The sequence below is a fragment of the Microtus ochrogaster genome, chromosome 1 (genome assembly GCF_000317375.1).
Source record: "Microtus ochrogaster isolate Prairie Vole_2 chromosome 1, MicOch1.0, whole genome shotgun sequence".
NCBI lineage: Eukaryota > Metazoa > Chordata > Mammalia > Rodentia > Cricetidae > Microtus > Microtus ochrogaster.
In genome coordinates this window covers 2997575-3006808 of record NC_022009.1, presented here as the reverse complement: position 1 = coordinate 3006808, position 9234 = coordinate 2997575, and the positions used below count along the sequence as shown (strand labels likewise).

The window sequence follows — 9234 nt, the reverse complement described above, 5'->3', positions numbered from 1 at the left end:
ATATCTTTTCCTTCCTTAAAGATATCAAATGACCTTAGGCTCAGTTATGGGTGGGGCTTGTGAGCCCCTCCCCAATCCATTCTAGAGTATTGACTCACTTGCCCTTGTGCAGGCAACCACAACTTCTGTGAGTTCATGGGCACAGTAGTCCTATCACGTCCAGAGACTGGTTTGTAAGACTTCCATAGTCTCCCTGTTTTCATGATGGTCTGTATACCTTAAAGAGAGTCGTGATTCCGCTTCCCATTTGCAGCTGAACATTCCCCTACACTTATTTTATGTTCTTTGATCAGTTGTGAGATTCTCTGCTGTAATCATTATCCATTGCACCGAGAAACTTTTCTGGTCAGGCTAAGAGCTGCATTAATCAATAAGCAGGGGATCATTAATTTAGATAGTAGTTTGATACTGTGTCCACTTAGCTGAAGAGTGGAATAGGCTCAACCCGGGAATCTGTGAGCTCTCAGATACTAGTTTTCTCCTTTGGAGTATGTCTTAAATCTAATCAGAGAGCTGTTGGTTATTTGCATAATCTTCATACCACTGTTACACCCATGGGAATAACTTCAATGCTGGTCATTGTTTCAGTTTACAAAGTCACAGCTAGTCAAGACTGTTGATAAATTTTCCTCCCCTAGCAGCCCACATGGGATCTCCAGAAATATAAAAACTAGCCAGGAGGGAAAAAGCTTCCCGGTCAATACCACCTTGATTTTCCACAGTCTGAGACCAGTGTGTGTGATGTTTTCAACAATAGGGTCCTATTTTTAAGTTCTTTTGGGCAACCGAGAGCAACGGCAATAGTTTTTGTGTTGCTATTTTGAAGGTCACTAGGACATTTTGACAAACAGCAGGAGAGGTATTGGGCTTTTTATTTGGTAATCTATATTTTCTGAGATGAATATAACCCTCTGTGCAGAGTTATACTCTGGAGTATAACTCCATCTAAACATTTTTGTATTTGTGTGTGTGCAATGTGTTTATAAGACATATATATTATATAAGAAGAGATTTCTATATGGATCCTTCAAACATCTTTGAAATGTCAAGAGAAAATAATGCAGAGGGATATTTAAATGTGAAGAGACATGAACAGGTAGGGGAAGTCTAATTGATGTCAGGGCTGGGAAGTGATAACTATGGACTCACTGAATTTTTAAGTCACTTTTGATATCAGGAATATCAGTGTTATATTTAAAGGAGTGGTTTTATTTGTGTGACTTGAAATCAAGTGTAAAAACACTGTCATGTAATTGTAAATACGAATAATGAGGAAAAGAAAAAGAATGAGAAAAATGTTTTTGTAAGATGCTTCAGATTAACACAAGAGACATAGTTGCTTAACTAAAAATTTAAAAAATCTAATTTTTCTAATAGCCATTTTAATTTTTTGACAATTTTATACATGGACACATTTAATTTTAATTTAAACATTATTAACCTATTTTAAAAAATAAACATGAATACTTTTGTCATTATTTTTATGTATTTTGTTCATTTTTTCATCATTCTTTTAAAATTTATAATGTGGAGGTCGCTTGCATTTCGGGTTAAATTTGTCCTCAATGTTTTTTTTTAACGGTTTATTTATTTTCTGCATATGAGTGTTCTATTTGCATGCACACCTTTATCCCAGGAGAGGATATCAAATTCAAATCCCACTAGAGATGGTTGTGAACCATCGTGTGGTTGCTGGGAATTGAGCTCTGGACCTCTGGAAGAGCAGTCAGTGCACTGAACTGCTGAGCCATCTTTCCAGCCCCCTGTCCTCAATGTTTTAACTGCAGTGAACGAGATTGTTTGGATGGTTTCTGTCTCAGTGATTTTGTCATTGGTGTAATTTTAGGCTGTTGATTTTTGCACACTGGTTTTGCATCCTGCAGATAAATTGAATAAACTAAACTTTTTTTCATAAAGAATTATACTTTGTAGTCCTCTGTGAACAACATTTAGATTCACATATATTTTGAATACTTTTCTTGCCCTGAAAATTCTACTTTGGATGATTTTTTTTTAATCTCAGCCTGTGAATAATTCTGACTAAGATTGCTTTAAAGTTATTGGGGACTAACAGGATATTCCAGTTTGTGTGTTAAATAAAGGTACCCATCCAAGACACAATATATGAACAAACCCTGTGTCTATCTGTTTATTAAAGTCTGTGTCCTTTTATCATTTACTGTCATCAAATGCTACTTTTTAAAAATTTATTTATTAAAATTATAAAAATATCAATCCAAGTTCGTACTCCCTCCCCTCCGCCCATTCCCTCCACACAGCCTCCCACCCCACCCTCATCCAATCCTCAGAGAGGGTAAGGCACATTGCTGAAAGAGCAATAATGAACTTCATATGGAAAAACAAAAAACCCAGGATAGCCAAAACAATCCTATACAATAAAGGAACTTTCTAAGGCATCACCACTCCTGATATCAAGCTCTATTACAGAGCTACAGTAATGAAAACAGCTTGGTATTGGCATAAAAATAGAGAAGTTGATCAATGGAATCAAATCGAAGACCCGAACATTAATCCACACACCTATGAACACCTGATTTTTGACAAAGAAGCTAATATACAATGGAAAAAAGAAAGTATCTTCAACAAATGGTGCTGGCATAACTGAATGTTAATATGTAGAGAAATGAAAATAGATACAAATGCTACTGTTTGAAAGTTATTGTTAGGCCTTTTTTACAATTGTCACAGGAGCTCAGTATCACTGTCTTACTATTTTGTACTAGCTAATTCTACATCACTGAGTAAAACCTTACAGAAACAATTCAAGATAAGAAAGATTTTGGCTGAAGAGTTCATAGATTTTAGATATCTCAGTCAAGGGGTGCCTGGGAGGAGAGTAGCCTACCTTGCAGGCTCCAGGGAGCAGAGGAAAGCAATTGTTATGCCAGGGAACCCTCTAGGTTTCCTCTCATGAGGCCCAGTGTCTATGAGACTATGCTACCCACATTCAGGAAAAGATTTCCTCTATTAATGGATCCTCTTTGCAACAGTTACTAGATGTCCATATATGTTATTTAAAGTCCCTTAGGGACTTCTTGATGCAAACATGGTGGCATTCAAGGTAAACCATCACGAATAACGAATTTGTTATTGGAGTTCTATTTATTACCTGTGACTTTGGAATAGTTACTTAACTTCTCTGTACTGTAGTTGCCTTATCTGTTAAACTGAGATATTAATAGTGATTACTTCATAAAAGTACCAAAGTGAGTTAAATATTTAAACAGCTTCAAACTAAGCTTAACACATAAAAACACCACTTGTTCATTAAAAATGTTAAAGTCAGATGTGCCATACTGATAGAAGGATAAGAATAGAGCACTGCACATTCACTATTATAAGATATTCTTAGTTTAGTTTTTAGAGAGGATTGCGAATACTTTAAATTATAAGTTATAAGAGCATACTAGTATTTTATTCTGCAAGGAGTCAGCACATACAATTTTAAGCATCTTATCAGGTACACAGTTGGTTTCATGTGAATGAACCTTCATTTTAGTTCTTTTACTATTCTGTGTGTGTTTGAATGTGTGTGTATGTAAAAAAAAAGAGAGAGATAAGGAATATTAAAAATTAGAATCTCAGAGACAAGAACCACCTGACTAGAGGGACTAAAGTTTGAATTGATTTGTTTGAGTTGAATTGAATTTGAATTGCCTTGTTCTGGTTCATCATAAACAGAAACAACAACATAAGGGGTTAGAAAGGGACGATTAAAAATTCAATTTCAGATTTTATGCATGTGATGTGCAGCAAGGTCATGTATACCCCAAGAGTGATTATTCAATTTAAAAGTATAGTAATTTTCATTTTTATTAGGTTACTAATTTTATTAAATAGGACATTTTACTCTAATAACTATCCTAGGAATATATTTTCTCTTAAAAATTAGATTGTTTCAAATTGATCTTATTGCAGTCTTACAACTGTTGCTTAAATATTCAAAGCAAAATTCATCTGCTTTTATTAAATTAGTAAAACTTTATAACTTATAACTCACAGAGTAACTTATATAGTTCTTGTTTACTTTTATGTTTAGATCAAATGTATTTGATTACTATAAAATTGCTATAAATTTAATATAAAAATACTATAAAACTGCATTTTATACCAACCTGCTAGTAAAACACAACTGAGGAAAGAGACCCTAATTTTCTGTATGATGTTCAACATGTCTTTTGATTCTGTAATATTGTTCCTATTTTTATTCTATTAAAAATGAAGTTATCATATAAACAAGTAAAAAGTATTAAGAATATTTTGCGTAATTTGTTACCTAATACTTGCAAATAATCTCATTTCGCCAAGTGTTACTTATGTTTGCACTTCCATTATTAAGATTTTCTCTAGTGAAACCCAATATTCAGTGGTAGATCTTAAATGTTTTTCTTTTCATCCTACCCGGAACCTACTCAAATGTGAAGATCTTACTTCTTGGGCTGAATAAATACCTTGAAATAACCTTCTTTTGGACAGCTTTCATTTACTTGGTTTAGCACGTTCTCAAGATCTGATGAAATTAACTTACCCTGGGCCCAGTCAATCTAGATGACCTCATTCTGTGGGGACCAGCAGAACAGACTGTTTTTCTGAGGAACAAATTCCCTTGTAATTTCCTAGATTATTATGACTGCAAGATACTACAGTTGAAAGGTCCTACAATGCTAAAACAAAGTTACTTATCTGGGTCAGAGACATAGGACCAGAATAGATATGATCTATTTTGCCTTTCCCATGCCATAAAACTTTGGATTTATGTAAGATCATGGATGATAATTAAATAGTGTCCCTGGGTATCACTGGATAATTCTACAAAGTAATACTCTGTGTAATTGTTTTTGTATCAGATTGTCAACCAAAAATAAATGATATATTGCTATGCCCTCACCAAAATGAAATTCAGATTCCTCTTAGGTTTGACCCTTAGTGTCAAGCCCTACCAGCAATTATGTCTAGCACATGGGAACCAAGATCTTCTTCTAGGAGGTAACCCAATGAAACATTTGTCTTCAGTTGACTTCTATTGCAAAATGTACAGACATCATTAATCTTTTTTTTTTTATGTAGGACTCTAGAACCATGTCCACTCAGTTAAACAATTATACTTGCTCCACTGAAGAGAGCTTATTTTAATCAACACACAGAGGGTACCTCCACCAAGGAGAGCTAGCTAAGGTTAGTGAGGGTATTTCCTTCAAAAGTAGATTAATGTAAGATTTGTTTGGTAGGACTGACTATTGAATTTAGGCTATCTAATGAAAAACTTCCCAAACTATAAGCCAAACTAATTGCCTTCTTCACAATGTACACACTGTTGTGGACAGAACTGGTAAAGATACTCTTCAATGTAGTGTATTAGGAAAGTTCAATATAAAACAGAACAGCCAAACACCATCAAATTCTTAGTTATCCTCCAGCCACAGTAAATTCTCCAGTGTTACTGAAAAAATTACAGTGACATCAGAAAAATCAACAACATCTGCCATACCATTTTAAGACTACTATTACAGGGTTTTTAGACTGAATAGTACTTATTTTCTTTCCTATACATTAAAGGAAAACAATTTATTGTACTACTAACAATTTATTACTGGAAGTGATTTGAAATATTTAAGAGGTTTTTTCTATGGTTTCCTGCAGTGATAAAACACTATGACAAAAAGTAACTTGGAGAGGAAAGGATTTTTTCATCTTAAACCCTCGGGTCCCAAGAAAAGTCAGGGCAGCAAACCTTGAGGCAGTAACTGAAGAAGGTACCTTGGAGGAGCTCTGCTTCCTTGTGTCTTCCTCAGTCTCTCTCTTCTACCACCCAGGACAAGTGAGGTTCATGAACTTTATTTTTTCTCCAATTCACTTTTAATAATTTCTTACACACCCATAGGAAATAGTCAAAATAAGCTCATGGTGGCCCATTGTTAGATTCAAAGTTAATCTAAGAACACACTCCCCAGCCCCCACCAGGTAACCTCCTGAGAGACCGGGAATTGTAGTTCTTAAACGGTAACACCTGTTCAAGGACCAGATCGCTTTCTGGGTTTCTGGGAGTTGGAATTCTTGGAAAAGAAAAACAAAGCCTCTTAGGAAAGCATGGTGGCCTCTGGGTTTTATCCATATAAACTGCCAACTGCCATCGTTGTGTAGGATAGTTTTCAAGTGATAGTCCTAGTTGTACTTCATCTTGGTCAGTATTTAATATTTTTAGTAAAAGCTTAATTTGCTTCAACTTAGCCAAATGGAGGGACTCATTTTCTAACAAATTTCAGGGTTGACACCATGTAGTTAGAAAGCAAATAAATCTACTCAAAGAAATAGACTTGTGAATCATTGTGTTTGCTCGATAAAGCTTTCAGGAGATAAGAAACTAAATCTCTAACTCCATCCCTAGGTTCCGAGAAATCTTCAGGAGACATATTTATCTACAAAGCAGAAGACAAAATAAACATATTTTGGGACCATGTATTTTTGCAAGACTAAACTGGAGGACTAGAAAAGAGCAGTCTCCAGATAATTAAATAGTCGTTTGATTGAAGTTATGCCTTGCTGGATATCAACAGACCTCTAGTAGCCAAGCATTGCTTTGGTACACTCAGATCAGTTGTAGATATGTGCTGCTCTTGCAAGGAGTGGGACTGATGCACAAATACACTCAGTCAGTGAACTCCATCGGTTCTTGAAATTAAATAGTTTAGGTAGTAAAATGGCAGAATTGAGTTTCAAATCTAGAATGGCTATGAGGATGAGAAGACTGGGTAAAAAGATCCCCACGCAGAGACTGTTTTGACATTCCAGGCCAGAGCATATATGCTTTTCTTGTTTTGCACTATCTAGTGTTATAGTCATCTTGCAGAATAGTCATTTTAAAAATAGACAAGTTCTTTGCACTTCTGAAGTCTAGCTTAATTTTTATTCACCTTTTACCAAACCTGATCATCTGACTCTTATAGCCCATCTCCTTTATTCTTTTTATCAAAGTTTTACTAAATATTCATCTGGAAACCTTCTCCTGGCTTAAAAATAGGAACAATTTTTAAGACAGTGCCAGAGGATAGTCCCTAGTTGCATTGCTCAAGGATGTGAAAGTTTTGTCTTCAAATATAATCAGGGAAGCTAGTGCCCCAATGCCAGTCTCTGTGGGAACCCAGAAATGTAACACTTAAGGGTGGAGTCTGTCTTCAGGTTGCAAAACAATCTCCTGCAATCACAGATGAACAGGTTTGTTTTTCCTTTATTTAGAACCAATTAGTGCAAGCAGGATGTCACCCCAGCTGCATTCATTTTGCTCTTTGTTTATAATCACCTCCAGCCTGCTTTAACATCTCTTGAATATATGTTGGATTTTTGTCTTGAATAAGAGTGTATGAAACAGCAGTTACTAAAAAAGTGTTTCCTGTTGGAGAGTTTCATTATCTATGAACCACAGGTCTCTTTCCTTTTTGGCACCAACCTCTAGTTACCTAAGAAAAACCTTTAATCTTGAAAGGAAAATCACAATATTTTGAGGGGAACTCTTGCAACCAAGTGCCACAAGGAATTATTTTAACACAAAAGAAATGTAATGAATCACTGGTCTGAAGATAGTTGAAAACTAGATGCATAAAGCCATATAAAACAATCCACAGCCTGTAACAGCCTCTTCAGATAGACTCTGGTGTTCTTCACTAATCTCTAACATCCTTGGCTTGGATCTCCAGCCTCCACTTCCACCTTCACATGAACATTCTTTGTCCTTGAACCTTAAATCCTCTATCCTCTATGGGTCTTTGTACACTTATTGTCTTCTGATTTATTATAGTAGAGGGCCATAGTTTCAATGTCACAACTTGCCTGATTAAATTTGCTTCTGCGACCTCAAGACTAGCCATTGAGGGTTAGGAATTTCACATGCCCATGTAGGTAGGGGACAGTATCCAAGCCTTACCTGATTAAAAATGGGCAAGATGAGATAATTTCAATATATTCAAATCTAATGTCCTTAATTCCATTCTTTGAGTACTTATTCTTAATCACTTTAGGTTGATTTGAGTCGTTTTAAATTTAATGAAACCATTGGCTCTTGTGATATACTGTTGGACTCTTGGCTTCCCGACATCCATGGAGACAGTCCCGTTTCTCGCCCCTGGGAGACAAGTGGGGGAGATGTCTGAACCCCCTTGTCCAAATATTTCCTCCAGGGAAAAAATCTTTTGCCAGCCTCCAGGGGCAGCTGTGGGGGATATGTATCTCGGATATCCCAGGAGGCTAGCTCTGCCACTAGTTGACAGAAATCAGGGGTGAGGGCAAGGGTATCAAAGCAAGGGCTTGAGGAGGCATGGATTGCAGGTATGAGCGGGCAGCTGCTGTTCTGTCTGTGGGGTGCTGCGGCTTTTCTCATGTCCCTGCGGATATACCCCAGGCGTCAATTCTGGAACGAATGCGAGATTTCCAGGTGTCAGGGTGGCCAGGGGTCTATATGCCTGGGTTCGGAGATCTGGAGAGCCTTCAACCGCGCCTGCAGATGGGGTTTGTGAGCAAATGGGTCAGGAGGGGCCTTAGGAAACTAAGAGGGGTGTCCCCCATATTGGATCTCATAGGGGGTTAGTCCAAGCTGAGACGGGGTGTTTTGCACACAGAACAGGGCTAGGGGAAGGAGCTGTACCCAGTCTCTAGTGCCAGATTCCAAAGGCTAATTTGGTAAGGGTTTTTATTTATCCTTTTTACCTGTTCTGAACTCTGGGGTCTGTATGCACAATGTAATTTTCTCCAGTCTTACCTATGCCCTGACTTTTCTGGGCAACAAGGCAGTTTTACCATCAACCTCGATTACCTTGAGCAGGCCAAACCTTGAGAAGATTTCTTCTTTGATCTTCTTAGTCCTGGTAAGAAAAGGCTTCTCTGCCATCCGGTCGATGTCCCTTTAAGTAGGCTGCTCAGGTCATTCACCATTGCTGCCCCGTCCTCTTCAGCAAATCTTACCAGCATGCGGCACCAAAACCGGCTCTGCTTGGGCATTGCAGTACCCCAAGCTTCCCACAGCTGCGGTCTGGGAGCTGGGAGCAGTTGTTCTCTGTGAAACTTGCAAGCAGCTAGGGAAGGCTATTTGGAATTGGGCTCCGGCATCTCCCAGCCCCTCCTCATTTCAGTCAGTCACTACTTGCCGGGGCAGGTAGCTGTAAGCAGAGTTCCCAAACTTGGGCTGTGACCAAGGCAGCTGGGAGGAGGATTCAGCTGGCAGTG

At 37.5% G+C, this 9234-nt stretch overlaps 1 pseudogene; it reads right to left on the bottom strand.

The window, feature by feature from the left end:
- LOC101993941 overlaps positions 1 to 8899 on the bottom strand; it is a 58272-nt pseudogene extending 49373 nt beyond the window's left edge.
- Between the last annotated feature and the right edge of the window lie 335 nt (positions 8900 to 9234).